Source organism: Macrobrachium rosenbergii, chromosome 3 (assembly GCF_040412425.1).
Source record: "Macrobrachium rosenbergii isolate ZJJX-2024 chromosome 3, ASM4041242v1, whole genome shotgun sequence".
Classification (NCBI taxonomy): domain Eukaryota; kingdom Metazoa; phylum Arthropoda; class Malacostraca; order Decapoda; family Palaemonidae; genus Macrobrachium; species Macrobrachium rosenbergii.
In genome coordinates this window covers 35,044,356-35,068,169 of record NC_089743.1, presented here as the reverse complement: position 1 = coordinate 35,068,169, position 23,814 = coordinate 35,044,356, and the positions used below count along the sequence as shown (strand labels likewise).

At 36.3% G+C, this 23,814-nt stretch overlaps 1 long non-coding RNA gene across 1 annotated transcript; it reads left to right on the top strand.

Moving 5' to 3' along the window:
• The first annotated feature begins 787 nt into the window (after window positions 1-787).
• Window positions 788-12,201, top strand: LOC136854436 (uncharacterized). The gene is made up of 3 exons (XR_010857697.1): window positions 788-862; window positions 3,735-3,896; window positions 11,570-12,201. It is a non-coding gene; the product is annotated as an uncharacterized lncRNA (long non-coding RNA).
• Window positions 12,202-23,814: the final 11,613 nt, after the last annotated feature.

Sequence of the window (23,814 nt, the reverse complement as noted above, 5' to 3'; positions counted from 1 at the left end):
AAATATGATTGTGTTAAACTTTAAATTCTCTGTCAAATTTCAAAGATTGCCTGACTGTTTGCTATACCAAACTCTAAAGGGAAAATACTCTTTAAAATTTGTTTTTAATCAAAATATTCCATTATTAATGATTTTTATATTATTAAATATAAGATGAACAAATTTCATATATTTATAATTTAAAATCTTCAAACAAATATTTTTGTATGCAAATTAATTAAAGCTTTGACAGTAGTTCTATGCAGTACAAAGCCAGAATTTCAATAGTTGCTTTATAATGTTTTATAAATCGATTTATTTTGTCGAATTTAGCCAAAACAAAGAATAATATTTAGAAAGAAAGTAAATGAGAATGTATTCTTAATCTACTTCATATATTAAATTGTTCATATTCGTTGCTATTTACGGAAAATCGAAGGTTAAATGTTTGTGTAAACAAACAACGTTGTCAGATACTATGAATAGTTCGATTTTTTTTTTTTATTGCCAATAGGTGGTTATAGCGTCACAGTCCCCATAAATTTTTAAAACGACGAGCCTAAAATTATTCGAAGAATATTAATCAATCATAGCCTAAATATGATATTGAACAAATTGAATATAATAATAGAATATTTAAATGAAAATTTAATGTCATAGATATTGATGCGAATATTAAATTTAATGTCATAGATATGATGTAGAATATGAATTTTGAATATGATAATAAATAAATATAACGTTTTAGTGAAAATGATTCAAATATATAAATTATATTACGATTTTATATATTTTTTAGGTTTTTAGTTTAGGCTCGTTGTCCTCACCCCTAACCACACACATAAACAAAAGAGGTTATGTCGCCAAGATCGTCGTATTTACGGTAAATAATCTATAACTGTACTTTCCTCATTCGAAATAACGTCTCCGATTCGTGTCTATAACGAATTTTCGTTATGTTGTTTTTATATCGGACTTATGTAACGAATTGACGTAAATTTATTAAAATTTTTCGTAAGTCGTGATTGACTGCCACCATAGTTACCATGATAGCCGAGTTATTTTCTTATTTATTCGTTTTACTTATTTTAGTGTCGCCCATTACTTAATTTAAAGTGTCATATAAACATAAAGTGTCATATAAACATATAAAGTGTCATATAAACAAATAAAGTGTCATAAACACTTGTAGTGTCAGCTACACTATCACCACCTAGGGTAGCCACCTAAGAGGCGTCTAGGTAATTCTATACATTAGCTCCGCGCATGTTTTTACCCTTTCAGCTGGTTTTTTCTATACTTCTAGGGTTTCTGATACTGGCAGTGCATCTGTTTGTTGGCGGCCAAATGGAATGCCCCTTTGCCGTGTTTAGTACTGGCCCGGGCCGGCTTGGGTACCCAGACGTTAACGAGTTATTGCACTCGCCGGACGCGATATGAACCGTTCGAAACTAGCAGGGCATTAGTTGCTCCAAGCTGATGGTCATTCCATTTACAAACTGCATGGATGTTTCCATTTATAATTGCATCTTATCGTCTTGTGAAAGAAATATGATGTCTCCCCCCCCACCCCCGGGCCTTGAGTTCCAGTACAGAACCATCACAATTGAAGAGGTTTAATATCCTGTAGTAATGAATCGCTGGGGATGCATTTAATTTTTATCACGGAAGCTCATGAGAAGGGTAGAATTTTAATCTTGCACAGGGTGTCCCTGAGTTACAGCAGCACCAACTTACAGCGTTCTGATCTTACACCATTTTTTCAAATACATTTATCAAGAATAGGTATCTAGTTATGGCTCCTTAATCGAGTTACAGCACTTACAACAAGAATAGGTATCTAGTTACGACGCTGTAATCAGTTTTGATGCCTAATAATTAATAAGCACCGACTTACAGCGGAAATCAACTTACGGCGTGCTGCTGGAATGGAACCCTTGCCATAAGTCGTGGACTGCCTGTAATAAATATAGAAAATAACAAGATTGAATCTCTGGTTGAAGGAGGTACAGTTGAAAAAGTTTGTGTAGCAATTGTCATATGAAGTTACAGTCAAGTGTCTGGTTTGGGTTCATCAGAATCACTCGGTGACTTCTTCAGAAAACCTCAGTTTAAAAATCTATTAGAAGTACATGTAAACTAGATGGTATAGCTAAGCTTTGGAAGTGTAATGAAATATATTATAGTCACATCTCACAGTTATTTTATACTTTAGGAAGCCTCTACAGTTGAGCTGTACACTTTTTTAAATAGGTGAGTTATAGAAAAATTTATAAATGCTACAGTAGATGATTTAGAGCTGAGTTAACAGAGAAGAGTTAACACTTTTTCAGATGACATTATCGTTGGATAATGTCAGTTGAAAGTGTATTCACTTTTCTTTCAACCCAATCTAATGTGAAGACTTTGTTCAGTATCTTTAGACATAAAACTGGAGAGAATAAGGATTTTTGTACCTTTTACAGGGCAATGCCCAGTAGAGGGGTAGCGCCATCAGTGCACCTCACAAGATGCACTGTAGGCATTTATGGTTCTTTGCAGCATCCTTTCAGCCCCTAGCTGCAACCCCTTCCATTCCTTTGACTGTACCTCGGTTTGTGTTCTCTTTCTTCCATCTTACTTTCCTCAGCTCTCTCCCGGCAACCAATTTGTAGTGCTTCAACTGCAAAAGGTTCTCCTCCTGCTCCTGTTATGCTTTTCAAACCTTTCTACTCCTCTGTTTCCTTTTCAGCGCTGAAGGATGTTATAGGTCCCAGTGTTTGGCCTGTGGCCTAAATTTTGTTCTCCAATTCCAATTCCTGTTAACATTCTTTTATGTAAAATAATAGTTTTCCATTACTGATGAAAGATTCTTCACTTCAATCCAGGTATTGCTTGTATAAAACACTCAGTGGTAATTGTATTGTAATGAACATAGTATCCACATCTTTAAAAATATTTGGGAACAAAAGTAGGAATTAAAAATATTGGGAACAAAAGTAGGAATGAAAAATATTTTGGAACACTAGAAGGAATTCCTTTCATCTTGTATGAATCAGTACTCAAGCACCGCATCATATTTCGGACTTGAGACCTGAATCTGCACTGAAACTTCTTCCACATATCTTCAGTAGAAATTTTGCACGTCTGAAATTGAAAGGTAATAGCCCTTAGAAATTTAAACAAAGACATTATGGTAGTAAAAGTGTATGTAAAAGTGGAAAGGTTTTTTGTCTGAAATTGAAGGTAAGACTTCTCTGACATTTAAACAAAAACATTGTGGTACATAAAACCTGTCACTTTAGAAATGTGTATTATTGTCATTTTAAAGAGTTTATGCACAAGAATTGCTTTTGAAGTTGATTGCAAACTGACTGGCCCTATGGTGGGGGGGGGAGGGCCTAGTGCCATCAGTGCACCTCATGCAGTGCACTGTAGGCATTACTTAAGGTTCTTTGCAGTGTCCCTTCCATGGCCCCCCTAGCTGCTGCAACCCCTTTCATTCCTTTTAATGTTCTTATTGTCATATTCTCTTTCTTCCATCTTACTTTCCACCCTCTGCTAACAATTGATTCTTTGTGCAACTGAGAGGTTTTCCTCCTGTTACCTTCTTACTGTCAATTTTCATTTCAGCGCTGAATGACCTCATAGGTGCTAGCGCTTGGCCTTTGGCCTAAATTCTATATAATGTGGATGATTACAAATTGACTGGAGATTTTAAATGGGTAAGACCTAGAATTACCTTTGCTAAGAATTAATAAGACAATTTATTTCAGGTGTCCCGGTTGAGAAGGTCCTTTTGTTATTCAAGAATTACAGAGCCTTTTTGAGTGGTACTGTGTACATACTTCTTCAGGAATCCTGGAACATCTCTTCACGACAGCTGCATGACTAGCTGTATGTCAGTGAAAATACTGCTCTTAGTTTTTTGTATAATGGTCAGTTCTCATTGTATTTGAATAATTTTCTTACATTTTTATTTATTTATTGTAATTTATGTTTTTCTAATAACTTTCTGTATTTCCAATTGCCTTCTGCTACTTCTTTCGAATGAACACCTTGATATTCTTTGGAAGCTTGAATTTCAAGGCAGTAGCCCCCTGTATGGGTTTGTTCATCTTCTGATAAATAATAACAACAACAGTTGAGATTCTCTGAAATATGCCATAGTTTATAAGCAATGAAACTGTTTTCCTGTTTTTCATGTGTAATAGGAAATTCAAATCACAGCTTTTATATAAGCAACTTACCAAGTAACTACATAGCTATTACGTTTCATTTATCGGCAGCTTAAATTTGAAAATTCATGGTAGCGTTCCAATATTTTGGTGTAGGTAACTCGCCCCACCCACTTTTGGGGAAGGATAGGTACAACACTACTAATGAGCCCAGTTCGTTTCTGGCGGTTGACAGCTTAACATGGTTGTTGACTTCAGCTTTCATTTGATTGAATATAATTCGCCGAATGGTTTTCATAATTTTTGGTGAAGTATTCTTTGTCTTGGTAGCGATTACGCTAATTGTATTAGCTTATTTGGCTTGGACTTTTGCTTTTTATGAAGATGTTTGACTCTAGTTCTGCTAGCAGTAGGTTTTGCAGCAAAGGCTGCAATACCAGACTTACTGTACTTCAATCAAATATGACTCATACCATTTGTTGTCAGTGTAGAGGACACATGCTCTTCCGTCTTGACTTGTGGTGAATGCAAAGATTGGGATCAGGGAAAATGGAAGACTTTAACTAGTTACAGTACTTAAATAAACTTGAAAGTAACAGAGGTAGGAGAGTGGTGGCTAAGGCCGAAGCTAAGAATTCAGTTAGTCAGGGTTCTCCTGTTTTGCATGCTCTTCCAACTCCTATATCTGCATTTTCCCCTATCACCAGTATTCCAACTTTACCTGTGACTCCTTTATCCAACTTCCAAACTTCAGAACCTAGTGCCATTGCCAGTCTGGAAGCCAGAATGGACCAGAAATTTGGTCTCTTAGTGAACACTGTAGCTCAAATAGGTACTTCGGTGAGGGGCCTTATGGATAAGACTAGTGCCAGTGATGTCGGTGCAAGTGTTGTGTCAGTGGAGGAGGTGGCTACTCGTCCCACCAATGCTCCTAGATGAAGGTCCCTGTCAAACTCCCCTAAACCTGGGAGGAGGCAAACCATAAGTCCCAGGGAGGTCGGTGGGGTTTGCCCACCAGTAGTCACCCCCTCAACCGAGCCTGTTCGAGATTCCCAGGACTCAGTGACAGCTGCTGGAAAGGCATCCATATTGGAGTTCATGCCCTTTCAGTGAGTGATTCGGATTTGGGAACTGACAAATCCAAGTACAAAGCCAGTCAGAGATGTGGCTGGCATTTCAAAAGTACATCCAGGCCATTGAAAAGGCCGGTATCTGATTTTCCGATCCCATGCAAGTGGAACAGAGATCAGGATCCAAGTCCCAAACCTTCATGCAGTTTTTGGGATGATCCTTCTAATGTGTCGCCCGTAGTGTCTATGCCAGAGCATCAGTTTTTGTCGCCTAAGCGGATCTCTAAGAAACACGGAGATTGTGCTTTAGGATCCAAGGGATCCAGGCATCCAGAGGGATCCAAGGGATGCAGAGATTTAGTGGTATCTGAGAAATCCAGTCATCCAGAGGGATCCGAGGGATCCAGTTGTCCAGTGGGATCTGAGGAATCCATTCATCCAGTGGGATCCGAGGGATCCCTTCATCAAGTGGGATCTGCGGGATCCAAGTGCTTAGTGGGATCCACGGATCCAAGCACACAGTGGGATCTAAAGGATTCGTAGCACCTGTGGAACTAGATCAACTAGTAGTTCGCTCACAGTCATCAGTGTGTGATCACTCCCCTTCAGAGCTGGCGCCAAGCTCACCCAGGCATCTGGCGCTACACTCCACCATTTGTCCGGTTCAGGATCCAGCTTTGGAACCGATTAAACATCGCTTAGACAGTACTATGGATTTGGCTCTCTCACCCATTTCTTCTGCAGAAGAGGATGTAGAACAGGATCAGCCTGCTTCAGCCTACGTTTCTCTTTTGAAATATTAATTGTTTTGCTTACCGGACTTCTTTTCCCCAGCGATTCCCTCTTCGCCAGATTCCTCCTTTATGATGATACAGACTACGGAAGCTTCTAGGCTGCCTAAGATGTGCTGTCGTCGTCGTCAAAGAAAGCTCTGTCAAGCATTGAGAGCTGGTTGACAGAAAAGAGGAATATGAGGAAAGCAGTATTCTGCACTCCTCCTTCTTGCTTATCCAAGAGGAGATACTTATCCTATGTCACTGGAGAAGTGCCATCGTTAGGAGTTACTGCCTCCTCCGAAGGGGATATCTCCAGTTTAATTGATTTGTCATATAGGTCTGCCTTCTCCTCATCCAAAATCTTATTTACCACTTCAGAACTTGAACATTTAACTAAGGACATCTTTAAGGTCTTCGAGATCTTAAGTTTTCTTGACTGGATTGTTGGCGCATCAGCAAGGAAAATAGAAGATTGTGCCTCTCTCCAAGATAACTTCGCTGTAGACTGGCTAGGAGTGCTCTCATGAATGGATGAAGCGAGTACTTAAGAAGTGAGAGCAGTGGTGCTCCTTCACTTCCAAAGGGGTCACTCCCTCCCAGAGATCCGCACTTCTTTTTGCACCTTTAAATCAACATGGCCTCTTTCCCAGCACTAGAGTAGAACATATCACAGCGGAACTACAAAAGAAATCCACACAAGACTTGTTGGCCCAGTCCACCAAACGTCTGAAGGAGTCTGGACGTTCCTTATCTTCCGCACTGTTTGCACCTAGAACGGTTTCCCCTCTACAGCAAGCATTTCGAGGCGGTAGAGGTAGATTCCAGTCCCGTTCCTGAGCATATTCTAGGTCCATGCGACCAATCAAGAAGTCAGCAAGCAAACCTTCCTCGCAAGTGAGGATACTATCCTCTGTGTACTGGTGGGGGCCAGGCTTCTACATTTTGGACCAAGTGGAACGAAAGAGATGTAGAACCTTGGGTGTTGGATATTCCATCCCATTCAGGAGAAACCTCCCTTAGTGTCCTCTCCTACCAACTTGGCAGCCTATTCTTTAGAGTCAGAGAGGTATTTGGGCCTATCACAGGAAGTATCGGCTTTTCTTACCAAGAGAGTTATAGAAATAGTCAGAGATGTCAACACTCCGGGGTTCTACAACCGCCTATTCATCATCCCAAAATCTTTGGGAGGTTGGAGACCTGTCCTGGACGTCAGCGCCCTGAATTTCTATATCCAGACTACGAAATTCAAAATGGAAACAACCCACTCAGTTCTGTCTTCCATCCGTCAAGGGGATTGGATGGCAACCATAGACATGCAGGACACATATTTCCACGTTCCAGTCTACCCTGAGACCAAGAAATACCTACGGTTTGTGTTCTAGGACAAGGTCTTCCAATTTCGAGTGCTGTGCTTCAGACTTTCGACAGCCCCTCAAGTTTTCACTCGTGTCCTCGCCCCAATGGCAAAATGGCTACGTCTCATGGGGTTCAACATTTGTGTCTATTTAGATGACTGGCTCCTATGCTCCCCCTCAGAATCAAGTTGCACAGAGGACCTAAAGAAGACTCTTGTGTTAGCCCAAGAATTGAGCCTACTGATAAACCCAGACAAATTCTAATTAGTCCCGAGTCAATCAATTCTTTATTTGGGAATGAAGATCAACTCTCGGGATTTTCTGGCTTTTCCGTCCGACAAGAGAATAAAAGACTGCATTCACACAATTCAGAAATCCTTTCTTTCCCATCATGCTCGGCCAACGAATGGATGAGTTTACTGGGAACTCTCTCATCCATAGAAAAGTTCGTTCCTTTAGGGAGACTTCACACGAGAGTGCTACAGTTCTTTCTAAAGGCCAGTTGGCAGAGGAAGTTTCCTCTGGACTCGTTTTTTTTTTCCCAATCACCCCGAGATCAAAGAGGATCTTCGGTGGTGGCTTGTAACAGGAAGGGAAATCTCTTCACCCTCTGAACCCCAACCTCACATTATACTCAGACGCATCAGATCTGGGTTGGGGTCCCCTCCTAGAAAACAACGAAGTATCAGGGACATGGTCACTTCCTGAGAGAGAGAGCTTCATATCAACGTGAAGGAGGTAAAGGCATTACACTTAGCCCTTCAACATTTCTCAACAACGACTCACAAATCCACAGTCATAGTCCACTTGGGCAATACATCACCTCTGGCCTATATAAAGAATCAGGGAAGAACCCACTCTTTATCACTGTATCAAGCGACCAGAGATCTTATTTGGGCGCAAGAAAATCAAACCAAGATTGTTAGCCGCTTTATACAAGGCAAACTCAATGTCATAGTGGACAAACTAAGTCATTGCAAACAGGTCCTACTCAGGGAATGGACACTGAATCCACAGGTATGCACCGACCTATGGAAACAGTGGGGAAAGCCGTTGATAGATGTATTTGCAACATCGAGGAATCACCGACTTCCTTTGTATTGCTCTCCAGCCCTGGACCCTCTCACATGGGCAATGTATGCGATGCTCCAGGACTGGTTGAACCTGGATGTATACGCCTTCCCACCGTTCAGTATGGTGAGAGACATAATCAACAAATTCATCCTTCACGACAACGTGTCGATGACCTTGGTAGCTCCCTTCTGGCCACAGAAGAGTGGTTTCCAAATCTCCTCAGTCTCCTAGTAGACTTTCCAAGAATACTCCCACAGCGACGAAATCTACTCAAGCAACCACACTTTCATCAGTTCCGTCTAGGACTATCTACTCTCGCTCTGACAGGCTTCAGACGGTCAGGAAGCTTGTCAGAGTGAAAGGCTTTTTGAGATCAGCTGCAGAAGCAGTTGCGAGATGTAGACGTCAGTCCTCCTCCAACGTCTGCCAGAATAAATGGACAATATTAAGCAGCTGGTGCAGAAGACACAAGGTACCATGTTCTTTTACCTCTGTAGTACAAATAGCAGATTTCTTGCTATTTTTAAGGTCTTCCCAAGGATTGGCTACATCCACGATCAAACGGATAAGGACATCGGTGACCTTATCAAGTCACTGGATACTGCAAAACAAGAGAGGTCAGATTCCATATCCTGGAATCTAGATGTAGTTTTAAAAATGGCTCTCAGGTCCACCTTTTTATCCCTCAGGGATCTTACAAGAAAAACACTATTTCTAGTCGCTCTAGCCACAGCCAAGAGAATTAGTGAGTTACAGGCTCTGAGCAAGAAAGTAGGATTCACACAAGGAGACGCAGTCTGTTCCTTTACTCTGGGGTTCTTAGCAAAGAATGAAATGCCGTCCTTTCCTTGGCCCCGTTCATTTCACAATCAAAGGTTTAACGGACATTCTAGGTCCCACGGACCAAGAGAGAGCTCTTTGTCCAGTTTACAGAGAGCTCAGAATATCAGATGCGTGTCCCCTAACCTCTGGTGTTCAGTTAAGGATCCAACCCGTCCTTTATCCAAGAACTCATTAGCGTTCTTCTTGAGAGACGTGATTTCAGAGTCAAACATGAAGATTCAAGAGGAAGACTTTCCAGTTTGCAAGGTTAAAGCCCATGAAATTAGGGCAGTAGTGACTTCGATTTCCTTCAAGTGGAATTTATCCCTGTCTTCTATTTTACAATCCACTTTCTGGAGGTGCAAATCAGTGTTTGCAAATTTTTATCTACATGACATCAAAACTGTTTACAAGAACTGCAGTACCCTTGGCCCGTTATCAGTAGCTGGCATGGTATTGGGGGAGGAAGGGTAGGGGGTACCCTTACACTCCTATGTCTACTCGCCTTGAATTAGGTTGTCGAGTTTTGGGAAGTTGGGGGCTACTGAGTACCTGGAGCACCCATCATTCGTTGTGTCGTGTTATGAGTGGGTGATGGTAACTGATCTGTTTTATGGTGTATGTGTAACTTGTGTTTTATGGTCTTGGTTTGATACTGCGCCCAGGGCAAGGGCTTATGTGTTTTGTATGCTTTGGCAGCCATTGGAGTACTCCTCAGCTGCAAAGCTCCACTAATGTAGAGGCACCTATGGCTTCACTGCCACGCCACTACGGTCAAGATGAGCCGCATCAGAGGCAGTATTTTCCTGCTCGAGCTCTCTCGCCAGGTAGGTTACAACTAACATTCTCAATGTTAACTACTTACTATTTTAAAAATTCATCTCCATTCATGAGTGTTACTTACTATTTTAAAAATTCATCTCCATTCATGAGTGTTTGTTTAAGCAGTACATGCCCATGCGTCCCACCTCCTGTCAATGTGGGATTGAGCTGTGTAGTTACTTGGTAAGTTACTTATATAAAAATGACAGTTTTATGATAGAATAAAGTTTTATATATACAAAGTATGTTCAGTAAGTAATGAGAAAATGTCAGGAGAGACACTATTTATTTTCATAAGCTTACACAACTTTGTCTCCTTCAAAATAATTCCCTCTCGCAGCTACACACTTCTGCATGCGTCTCTCCAAATCCTGGAATACCTCCTCAAAGTCCTTTTTCAGTAGTCCCTTCAGGTAACTTTCCGATGCCTCTTTCAGCTCCTCTGTTGACTTGAATCTGGTTCCCCTGAGGCTGTCTTTCATGCGTGGGAACAGGAAGAAGTTGCAAGGGGCTAGGTCATGGCTGTAGGGTGGGTGTTGTACCACTTTCATTCCCCTGTTGGCCATCCAGGTGGTCACCAGCGTTGACTTGTGGCATGGGGCATTGTCCTGGTGGAACCACCACTGACCACTCCTCCACTCCTCTTCGGTCAGAACTGTCTCTACTGTGCCAATACTAATATTAACAGCTTCAGATAGCATCCTCACAGATATTCGATGGTCTTGCATCACTAACCTCTGCACTTCCTCAATGTTTTCCTCCTTGTGTGCACTTTTCGGTGCTCCAGATCTGGGTTCATCCTCAACCTGTTCATTTCCGTCAGAAAATCTGTTAAACCACCAATAGAAACTTGCTTGGCTCATCTGTTCATCCCCATAGGCCTCCTTTAACATTCCATAAGCTTCTTGTTTGGTTTTCGTAAATTTAACACAAAATTTGATGGCGTGACGTTGCTCCATGTTTCCCTGCAAGTGTTCACAGATCGGCAAACCAGATCAGACTGGTTCCATCACATTCACCGCTGCACTCAGACCTACAAATATAGAAAGTTGCCAGTTTGTCATTTTATAGAATATATGTATGTGTACTTCACTATGAAGTAGTATTTTGATCAAATCATATTTAGTGTCTTGCCTGACATTTTCTCATTACTTATTGAACATACCTCGTACTTCCCAAGTAACTACATGATCAAAGCCCTCCCTCCTCCCCTCTCATGGGCATAGGGCATAAACGAATTGGGCTCGTTAGTAGTGTTGCACCTATCCTTCCCCGAAAGTGGGCGGGGCAAGTTACCTACACCAAAATATTAGAAACTACCGCAAATTTTCAAATATAAGCTGCCGATAAATGAAACGTAATAGCTATGTAGTTACTTGGTAAGTATATATAAAACTTTATTTTATTATAAAAATGTCATTTTTAACAACTTGTTGTGTAGAAGTTGAGGAAAAGGTTAGTAAATATTTCCGAGTTTTTCCTTGTCTGAATTATTTGTGAATGTTTTTTTGCAGATTTTGGAATTTGTACAAAGTGTAGAGCTTACACTGATAATCATCATGCAAGCTCTGGCCCAAGGAACAAGAGCTCATTCTGGCATAAGACCAGCGTCATTTAAGATCTGAGACACATCGAATTTGCTCCAGCATGTCACCCACCCACCTACCTTCTCATCACGTCTTCAGTTGAGGAGAAGAATTTAATAGAAATATACATTTCTTGTTGCTGCTTTCCAGCAAAGTATAATGACTGATATCTTGTGTTGTCGGGTGTATTTGTATGAATTTATGTATGAGTGATATGTACGGAGGCCTGTAGTTTTTTTTTTTTTTCCAGTTTTTAAGATGATTTTTCAGAGGTACCTGTATATCTATGTGATAGTTTTGGCTTAATAGGGACCTTGGAACATGAAAGTGTGTTTTTTAATGTTATACAATGAGTGTTTGACTGTATGAGAGTATTGCCTGATCTTGAATAGTACTCAGTATTGATTGATAGGTTCATTCACTCATTATTCATTTTTCATTCCTTTCTCAATATCCAAGTCTTGAAACCTCAACTGTTATAGCCTGCACTTCAATATTGTGTAGGTTTTGTGATAAGTAGCAGAGTTTTTTAATTAACAAAGACCTTATATTGTAGCTTATACTTGAATATTGCCTAGGTTTCTGATAGGTAACAAAGTCTGTAAAGTAACAAATGCCCTACATTACAGCTGCACTTGAATATGTGCTAGAGATCTTATAATTAACAGTAATTCCACATAGTCCTAACCTAAACTAACCTGTACAGTACTGTACACTTAAGAGTCAGTTTTAAGAGATTGATATATGGCAGCATATACAAAAACAATCATACTTATATAGCTAATAACCACTGTACAGAAGGGTGTCAAGTTGAGACATTTATTTTTATATATAATAATTTCTAAAACTGGAACAATGATTCATTTTGTAATGTCATTTTCAGGTAGTCTTCAAAAAATGCTCCTTTGTACAGATAATATTTTCACCTTCTCTGTGACCCTGTAAGAAACACCAATTTATAGGTTATAGGTTCTTAATCCTATAACACCCTTTCATAATAGTGATTATTTAGGTAACTTTTTGTATGAGAATTGTGAACAGGAGACTGTGAGTGAAAGTACGCATTCTTTAGATAGAATAGTAATTATAGGGAATTGGAAATTAGTATTATCAAGTAATTGAACAGAAGTAGAGAGTGTCTCAAAAGTAAATGTATAATGCGTGTATACAATGAAGATTGTGCTGAACATGTTGTATACATGTATGAAACACTGGAATATTTGAATGGAAGAAGCGCTGTGATCGTATATGGAGGTTTTGTAAAATTGATGTAATTTTTTTCATCGAAGTTTATAATTGTTGCACTATGATGATTTTAAGTTTTTAAAAGAATTTCATAACTATTATGCTTTGCAATGAAATTATTTGTTAAGTAATTGTGATAATTTCAAACTGATTTTATAATTGTTACACTTAATGGTGAAATCATTTGTTAAATAATTTAAATAATTTTAAGTGTACAGATGCCAGTGAGCTTATTTGTATAATGGAATACAAGAAAGTATAATAATTTTTGTGTGATTTATGTGCCTAGAGTTACAGGTATTTCCTGTAGACTGTAAAAAATACGCTTTTATAAATAGGATAGATAACAGTGCAAAACTAACAGAATTATTCCTCTTACTTAGGTTCACTCATGTGGTGAACTGTAGGCATTACTGAAGGCTGTTTGAGGCATCCCTTAGGCACGTAGCTGTACCCACTTCTTTTTAAAGCATTTTCCTTATGTCCATTCCCATTTCCTTTGTTCCATTTTGCTGTCCAACCACTCTAGCTCCAACTCTTTTCAATGTCTTAAGTGCTGAGTGGCATAAAGTGCCCCTCAGTGCTTGGCCTTGCAGCCAAAATTTTCAGAAATGAGTCACTTTCTGTTCACCCCAAGATTTTGGTGTTGCATTAACATAGGCCAGGGTTTGTGAAATGTTGAGTCACATAGATTATTATATTTTTACCATTAGCAAAATTTTTGATTCTATTGTTTGTAAATTCTGTTACTCTTGCATAAGTTAGACCTTGGTTTAAGAAATGTTGGTCATTATTATTATTATTATTATTATTATTATTATTATTATTATTATTATTATTATTATTATTATTATTGTAGCAGATTCTTTGTTTTAACTTTAAAAAAGAGGTTATCTGGTTTATATAAGTCTCAAGTTAGCCTTGAAAGAAACATGCATAATTATTGTTAATCTTTTGTTTTGAAATATCTTGAATCTTAAGTCATATTCTAGTGTTTTAACATATATCTTAGAGAGTGTAATAATTAAGGAGAAAGAAAAAAGCAACATCACATGTATTACAAAGAATCTGAAGGAGTTTTAGGCCTATCATTTGAACAGTCACATAAAAATGAGCAAAAACAGTCAAAAAACACATGGCATTTAAGCTTGTCTTATGATATCAAGGCATTGTAAAACTATAGTTCTTTAGCTATTAATGAGTTTGTCTTTTTTTCACATTCTGATTGTGAAAAACACCCAAACAGATCTCATTCATTGATAGACTACCATTCCTGCGTGTTTTTCAAATTTAAAGTTTCAATTGACTTTTCAGTATGAATCAGATTTCAGATTTTGTAACCACAGTTTAGATTCAATTTCAGTGAGAAAGTTCTGATATATTTCATATTTATTATATTAATTATACCATCTTTCCTGATAGCAGTTCTTTATAAAAATATTCAAAATGTATCAGTGTCACACCTTGTGCAGTTAGTTTCATTTATTTTCCAATTTAATAATGCAATGTTCATTTATTTTGCAATTTAATATTACAGTGTTAGACAGTTTAATGTTACAATGTTAGCCAGTTTAAATTATGTAATGTTAGCCAATTTAATGTTGCAGTTTTAGAAATTAGATAAATTGTCATTAGGTCTATTGAATACAAAGATTCTTGAATTGCTTGTTCTTAAGTTCAGTTCAAGACAATAGATTATTTGCCCTGTGTAGCTCACTGGCATTCTGTAAACTTACTGTTGATTTTATGTTATATTTATTTTGTAAATTAAATTTTAACAGGCAGAACACATTCTGATTGTTTAAAGGTTTATTTTTTGTTAAATGAAGCAGTGGTACCATTTTTTAAATTGATTTTTAAAGGCTTTTGTTTAAATTTTTAAAAACATGAAGGGAGGATCTTTTAAGCTAGCAAGATACATCTGTAGGAGAATGGCACTTTAAAAATGTCAGTGTTTTATGTTTTGTCTGTCATTATTATAGGAATATTTTAACCAGACTGTTGACTGAAATGGTCCAGACTTTTGAAAGTGCTTCTGATTAATTGATTCTAAAATTATATTAAATTTGAGTAACAGGAGAGTTGGAGAAGTTGGATAGCCAAGTAAAATGTATTTTGTATCATCATTAATCAATTTTCGGTAAGGCTATTTGGTTAGCTGTTAGCATTTCTAGATTGTGTGATTTAAACATGTCACTCTCAGAACCTTTTCAAACCTGAAGAAAGACAGTTTTTTGTCATGCAAGTTCTCGTACTCATTTTTTTAAATAATATTAAAAATATTTAACATTTTAAAATGTTACCAATATGCGTTCTGCCTGTTAGTACTATAGATGAGTTTAGTATAATAACATATTGCAGCAGTGGCCAAATCTTTGAATTAATTCAGAAAAAAGTACATTTTAATGGATGTGTACACGTGTAGGTTGGTATGGGTTGGCTGTTTCAGTAAATTTAAGGTGTTTCTTTTAATATGAATCAATTAAAAAAGTTTTCTGTTGTAGTTCAAAAGTATACTTACATTTTAAGTTAGGCCTTCATACAATTTTAGGTCAAGCTAACAACTTTCTCGTTTTTAGACATTTTAAGAAGCCAAGTCCACATTACATTTTACTGTCAGAAGCCAAGCTCAAAGGCCACAGACACTGACAGACCTTACAAGGGATTTTTAACAGATCAGACTTTGCCATTGTAAGTTAAACTAAATCACAAAAATGGTCTTTTGTTTTCTTAAATGAGTTAATGTTTAATTTAACTAGATTGACTTGCTATTCACCTGCCATATCAATCTACAGTAATTTGGAACATTTAAACCAGTTGAAAAGTTTGTGAAGGATCATATAAACCTTTGCCAACACTGAATGATTTACCCAAAACTGTGTTCCTCTTGTTAATCTTCTTAGGAAGTTTAGCTGTAAATATAATGGCCTATTAACTTCTTTAAGTTTTCTGTTTTATTTCTGTTACACAAAAGATGGTATAGAAACTAGCAATATTTCACTTTTGACTTATTCTGTTTCGTGTTTTTTTTTTTTTATTATTAAAAATAAACTATTCTGTGTAAAGAAAAACTTAGGTTTATCAGGTTCAATTGTTCGTTTTTAGTCTTTTTTTAAAAATTAAATGAATAAAAATATAATAGTTTGAAAGTCTTTTACTGTAGGTTGAAAATTGTTCGTTTTTCAGTCTGTATTTTTCACAGAAATCTGTACATTTTGCGTTAGGACTGAATTGAGATTGGTAGGGTCTGTTAAATGTCTGTGGACTCTTCATCAAACTTTGCTTTTAAACAATGGTCTGTCTCTTATGTTAAATGTCATTTATAAATAAAATACCAGGTAAAAGTTTGTACATTTTCAATAAAGGTTTCCTGTCTGTAATTCTTTAAGTTCTATTTTATTCATTGTTAGAGCAGCATTTTATGTTGAAAACACTTAAGTAGTAACTTGTTTTATGAAATTATTTTTATAAGTCTTAAGTTTTATGTAATTTGATTGTTGTTTAAGAGAACTTTTTATAAGTCTTAAGTTATCTTTGCTCTGGCACAGAATTTCTTTTGACATAAGCAAGGACTTCCATATTTGATTCTTGAGCAAGAATTCTTTTGTAGTTACAGATGATCAAAGAAGGCTTACCATAGGACTTTGTATTGGTACAGTACTACAGTGAGTTAAGGTGTGTAATTGGTAGATATTTTTAGATATACATATTTACTTGATTTTTTTATAAATTTAGTGTACAATATACAAAATACAATACAAACTATATTGATAAATTAGATAAGGGTTATGAAGGTATTTTTGTTAAATGTTTTATATATTTTTACTTGATTTTTTAATAGAAATTTGGTGCTAGAACATACAGAATATGATTTTCGTATAGAAATTTAGTGTTAGAACACATTTTTTTTATAGACGTTTACTGTGAGAACATACAAAATATGATTTTTTGTATAGAAATTTCGTGTTAGAACACAAAATACAATACAGACTGTATTGATAAATTAGGTAAGGATTATGAGGGTACTTTTTAGATATTTTATATATTTTTTACTTGTATCATATAAATTTACTATAAAATATACAAAACAAAACTTATTTATGCTTTAGGTAAATATTATGAAAGTTGGTCGGAAGAGTATTGTTTACATTCCAGTTTCAGAGTAATTTTTTTTTTTTAAATATCTCAGGTAGACAATTTTCAAGGGTGCTATAGGTACAGTAAAGGTAAATGAATTACTTTAAATCAAGATATATAGAAAAACATTTAATTCTTAATTTAAATCCTGAAGTTTGATCAAAGTGATGCAATTTAGTTAAAGGATTAATTTATCAAAAGCATTGATATATCAGTTTCTGTTGAGAGGATTTGAAAGCAAAGGGAAGGTTTTATCATTTGAAGACGTACGCCATATTGTCAGAAGGATGAATGCATAAAAAAATAATTTAAGTTAATCATTTAAGATAATTCAAAATAATCTTGCTGCAGGGTTGAATGTGGTCCCATGCTTATGCCAAAAGCAAATCCACATTGTAAAGTTGACATGGCTGTTAATGATTTATTAATGATTGTAATGTTGAAGTTCTCTTCCAGGTGTAGTTTAGCTGAACTGGAAATGTTTTAAAAATAAAGGCCTGTGTGCCAACACCCAAAGGGGCTGGTCTTGTAAGACTTACACTGGTGCTAATTGAGTCTCTTAGCCATTGCCCTGTTACCAGAGGCCTTAGGCCTCTAGGAGCCAAAAACCCCAGAGTGATAATTTTGGTTTAGTGTCAGTTTTACTCTTAGTGGAAGTATTAATTGTATATGACAGCCATTTGGTTGCTGGAAGCATTTTGTCACCTGGAACAGTCTTCCAGTTGGTTAATATTGACTGGAATAGGTCTATAAAATTAGTTTCATAAGAGTTTAGAGATGGCTATAGGTTAAGACTGTGTTTTTTACATTTTTGTTTCTTGCTTGAAAAGTGTTTTGTTACTTAGATTGGTTTGTAATTCTCAAAGATGTTTTGTCAAGGAACCAAAGATAATTTTGAACTCAGGAGAACTTGTTGTAAAACTTGAGTCACAGTTGTAACTTGGCAAGTTGTTAAAATTTTCAAGTTTTGCTTAGCTAATTTTGAGCAAAGTTGCCTTTTTAAATGATGACTGGTGAGTGAACAAATGGATTAAGATTTTTTAAGGATTTTTAACTCTTTCAGTAATCTAAGACTATTTTTAGTAATGATTTTTCTCAGTCTCTTTGAAGAACTGTTGCCACAAAAGTTGCTTCAATACTTACATTCTGACAGCTATGTAATATAGTCCTGCACATGAAAAGTAATTTAAAAACATGATTACTTTAAAGACTTTAAGTAACTCTACCATGTAAAATAAAGGGCTTCCTTTATATCAGGTGTTTTACAGAGGTTTAATTAGTTGTTGCTGTGTAACCTGATTTCTATAGTGAATGCATAAACAAGATGGTGAGTCTAGTTTTTATGAAAATGGAATAATCAGATAAGTGAAATAATCACCCAAAGATCTTCCACACAGTTTTGTGAATAAAAGTATTTGGATAAACTTGATACGTTCTGCTGTTAAGATGCATAACTCACTGAAGTATGAATTCATTCCAAATATACCTTGTCTGCTAATCATACCTGTATTTATAACTGAATGAATTGATTACAAGGAAATATTTCTGTATTTTTTTTAATATATCTTTATTATTTTGATCTGAAGTTGAAAAATTTTAATGTGCGCTCAATTAGACTTGAAGAATTTCATAGTAGTAATGTATTGAATTGTGATGAGATTGGAGTAATTAACTCGTAAAATCTATTTATACCAGTGCATCTGTGGGAACATTGAAAAGTACAAAGAGTGTGAATGTTAATATCAATTTTAAGGACTTTTTCAGTTTATAATTGCACCATTGTCCCATTAAGGAAAGGAAGAGTTTTGGAACAATTTGTTATACTCATGCTACCAAAAACTTTCTAGAAGGGGACTCAGTATCACCTGATACATGTCCAAGTTTTTTGCACGTCTTGTTTCTTGTTGTGCAACTGACCGAGGAAGAGTGAACATGCAAATGGTTGCATCATTTCACCAAGAAGTGGTGCAGCAGCCTTTGTGTTTTATTAAAATTGTCTGTGCATGTATTGTTACTTCCTGCTAATCTGTGTCAAATGGTTTTAGCAAAATGGCCATTATGTGAAATAGAATTGTGACAGTCCTTGATCCCCAAAACTAGTTAAAATTCATATTTCTTGAATAGAGGAAAATATTTACAGTGTTTTGTTTATGTTTTGACGGTCATCCCCAATGGGCTAGTACTGAACACGCCACAAAGGTGGATACATACGGGGTTAAAACCTGTGGAGGTCACTATCTAGGGAAGATCCAAATTGAGTTACCATTTACTGTTTTGTTTGTGTATTGATGTTTCAAAAGACTTTTGGGAGTATAAATCATTGTCACTGGTGTGTTTCTGAAGATAGAAGATGAAATATGTGTATATGTTGGACTTTTCAAAACCTGTGTTGTTGTTCTCTTCAAAAAATGTTCCCTGGAATGTCTGTTTCTGGGAAGTTCTGATTGTAGCCAAGTGTTGTGGTCTCCGATTCCTAAGTCTTAATAATTTGTCTTCAGTATTCCATTTGCTCATATTATTGACGTGTAGACTTAGTGAGTACAGTGTCTGTGTTGAGTGAAGCTCTCTTTGTAGTTTGGGCTTGCTAAGGTTAGTATCCCTTTCATGCAGACTTTGCTACTCCTAGTTTAAGACTGACAGGTGGCCAGACTTCTAAATGAAAGCCTGGGGCTCTTGGAAACTTGTTACTCCCTGTTTAAGCCTGACAAACTCTTAAGTGTTTGGAAACTTAAGTTGAAACTGAGTTGTTGCTTAGCTCTGTCAAAAATAAAGTGGGCTTGGGAAGCCTGTAGGCAAGGGTATTCCTTAAGCTAAATCATAGAAAGACAACTGTTCATGTTGTCTTTGTAAGAGAAGTCAGGAAATCCTATTTAGTCTCTTTTGCTGTTATAGTTTGGGCTTTATAAGACTTTCTCTATGAATTCCAGCTTATTTAGACTTTCCTTATGAATTTCAGGTGATTTTAGACTTTCTTTATGAATTTCAGCTGGTTTTAAATCATATGAATTTGGTAATGAGAAGAATTTCATGACAATTATATCCGACATTATCTTGAGGTTCTTAGAGCTACAGATTTTATGGAAGAGGAAATTTGAAAAAAATAATAATTTTTCTCTTAACAGAAGTTGAATTGGAATTTATATGATAAAAATTAATAAATTTTTAATCATATTGTCATCAAGGTAAGGCTAACAGATATAATTAGTACCACAGAGATTCATGTTTTAATTATTATAATTAGAAAGTAATTCAAAATAAACCACTGAGTCATATTGCTCGACTTGTAGGCTTACCTGAAGGATTTGTTCATAAAAAAAAGATTTGAAAATAAAACAATGTAAAGTTAGAGAGGTTTAGACTATTAAGTGACTAGGGACCAGAGCCATAAAAGTCTTTGAAAAGATAGAAAGTCATAGAAGAGAATGAAGATTTAGTCTATAAAAGTCTACAAGGCAGGAGAGATTAAAAGAATTCAGTCTGTGTCTTATCTCAGAGAGAAAAACTAACCTAAAAATGGATGATTGTGGTTATTACAATCACTGGAAACTGCTAGGATATAAAGAGCTGACCATAAGTCTTTGTCAAGGAATTTTAAGAGGATAAGAATTCCATCCATTTTATAGAAGGCTTGAATGTTAGGCACTTAACATGTACTTGAATATTTTGAGGTGACAGGTTGCTGTAGGCATTCATTCAGCTGTACCTTTTAAGAACCTGTCAGAACCTGAGAGATTTTCTGGGAACTTATCTGAACTTAAGACATTTTTCATCAGAACTTGAGACATTTTCCAATACTGTATCAGAACATTTAACATTTTTTCAAGAGCCTAACAAAACTTGTGACATTTCCTAAGAATCTAAGAGAACTTGAGAGATTTTTCAAGAACATATGAGAACTTGAGACATTTTTTAAGAACTTAATAGAACTTAAAGACATTTTTCATGACCCTATCAGAACTTGAAACACTTTTCAGGAACCTATCAGAACTTGAGACATTTTTCAAGAATCTATCAGAACTTGAGGCATTTCCAAGAACTTATCAAACTTAAGACATTTTCCAGGAACTTATCAAAACCTAATACACTTTCCAAGAACTTACCAAAACTTAAGACAATTTCCAAAAAGCCTATCAAAGCTTAAGTCATTTTCTAAGACCCTATCCAAACTTGAGACATTTTTCAAGACCATATCAGAACTTACAACTTTTTCAAGACCCTATCAAAACTTGAGACATTTTCCAAGAACCTAACAGAACTTGAGACATTTTCTAAGAACCTTATAAAAAATTGAGACATTTTCCAAAAGTCTAACAGAACTTGCGACATTTTCCAAGACCCTATCAGAATTGAGACATTTCCCAAGAACTTATCAGAACTTAAAACATTTTCCAAAAACCTATCAGAACATAAGACGTTCTAAGACCCTATCCAAACGCAAGACATTTTCCGAGAGTCTAACAGAACTTGAGACATTTCTCACTAAGAAGTGAACTGAATTGTCAGAGTTTCATCCATTACTAATATCTTACGAAGTATTGGCTCTAAAGGATTAAAAAACACTTAAGAGTCATTATTTTGGTTTAAAACCAAGGCATTTTTGAGACCATACAGGAGTACTGAGTCAGCAAGCTAATAATTGTCATTATTGGTTGAAATCAGGGACATTTTGATACCATACAGATTTGTTGAGATGCTTAATCAGTAATTGTGTCATTATCAGAATACCTTACCAGTTCGATTTGTCTCTCTCTCTCTAATGAGTCTTTGTGTTGTACTGGTGGTCTTCGTTGGTCTTTAGAATAGGAACTGAGATCAGGAAACCTTTTTAAAGATTACAGTGAGGAGAATATTTATTCAAATTATCGCCTGACTGCCATTTTTTCCTATAAGTTCTTGTTCAGCAATTTTGCTGTCCATTTCTGCTGCTGTCAGTACAGAAACTTTTTAAAGGTTATATTGGGTAGAATATTTACTCAGCTTATCTACTGTCATTTCTTCACTAGAAGTTCTTGAACAGCAAAATTTTACTATCAATAGCTCTCTTTGGCCTCTTAGAATCCAAAGCCCATAGAGCAATGTGTCCTGTTCCTATCTCAAGGGATCACAATTTCACAGCTTTTCACAACACTCAACAGTGTCTTCGCAGAGTGCACTTTCACCTCCTACAAAGGATGCAAGGATATCTTGCCTCTATGATTGAATCCTATTTCCACTCACCATTTTGAAGGACTGGGTGTGTCCTCCATTCCAGAATTCACACGACGTCTCTTTTTGAGATGGTGTTCAACCTGTTTTAAAACTGATTTTAATTATGTAATAGTTTTGAATTTTATACTCTGTATTTTGTAGGATTTAGTGTCCTCCATTCCAGAATTCACATGAGATTTTTCTGCTTTGAAGTGGTCTTCTTCAATCTGTTTTAAAATTGACTTTAATTATTCTCTCCCTCCATTTTGAAGGATTTATATGGTACTTTATTTACATATTTTTGCCCTGGATTGACAAAAATCTGAGAGATTTATTCTTGCTGTAGTTTGTAATTCTGTTTAAAATTTCTTTCTCTCTCATCTAAAGGATTTATCTTGCATTTGTGATACTAAATCCTGTCTAGATTTATCTTCTCTGGCATGAGGGATTTAATATTGCATTTTGGGTACCTTTCTGTCTGTTGCGAAGAATTTATTTGTGTTTACGGTCGTAAATCCTGTCTAGATTTAACCTTTCCTGTGATGAGAGGTTTAATATTGCATTTTGAGTACTTTTTTCTATGTTCTGTACCTTCCCTGGCATGAGGGATTTAATATTGTATTATGGATACCTTTCTCCCTGTCCTGAAGGATTTACTAGATACTTAATCCATAGTAAATCCATTATGGATTTCATTCTGTCTTGCATAATCAATCTGGAAGCCCCTACATTGTTAAATCCAGTTTAAAAGTGGCCAAAAGTCTGCCTGAAATAAGTTTAATCTTCTAACTCCTTTGTAAATCCATCGTAGATTTCATTCTGTATTGTGTAAACAGTCTGAGAGTTTCTTGTTTTGTTAAATCCAGTTTGAAAGTGACCAAAATCTAGCTAAAATAAGCTTTCATTTTTATGTTTTCTGTGTGACCAGCTACTCACAAATCTATACTGGGGCATACCCCAGTTTGTGTTAATTTTCCCAATTTCTTGGGAACCTCTCAGCAAAACTCTTCATCTTTACTTATTCTGGTATCCATTTTTATTCAGTGGGAGATTGGAAGTCAGTGGATCAAGCCATTTCTGCAGTGTTTATTATGGATGATGTTAACATCAGCTGTAAAATTAGACTTATAGGTCTAGATGCTGAGTGCAAGTTGTGATTCAGGTATCAGCTGATAAGATAGGTCTATTGTTATAGCTTCTGTTGCAGGGAAATTCTGTTTCCTGTTTGTTTTTTTACAGATGTTGTAAGTTTTCCCTGTTTAAAGAGGTTGTTTTGTCACAGTCTCTTTGTAAATAAGAGCGAACTTGCTTATAATGCAAGTTAATAAGTTGTTCACAGTTGCCAAGACTGTTTTATTCAGTTATTATTAAGTACTGGATCACTGTGGTCAATTTTCCTTTAGTTTGATATGCAATCTCTCTCTCTCTCTCTCTCTCTCTCTCTCTCTCTCTCTCTCTCTCTCTCTCTCTCTCTCTCTCTCTCTCTCTCTCTCTCTCTCTCTCTCTCTCTTTTGCAGACTGTTTCCTTTTTTACAATAAGTAAAGCATTTATTGCAAGAACTTCTAATTTCTCCAGAGGAAAGGTCATGCTTTGAATGGGCTAT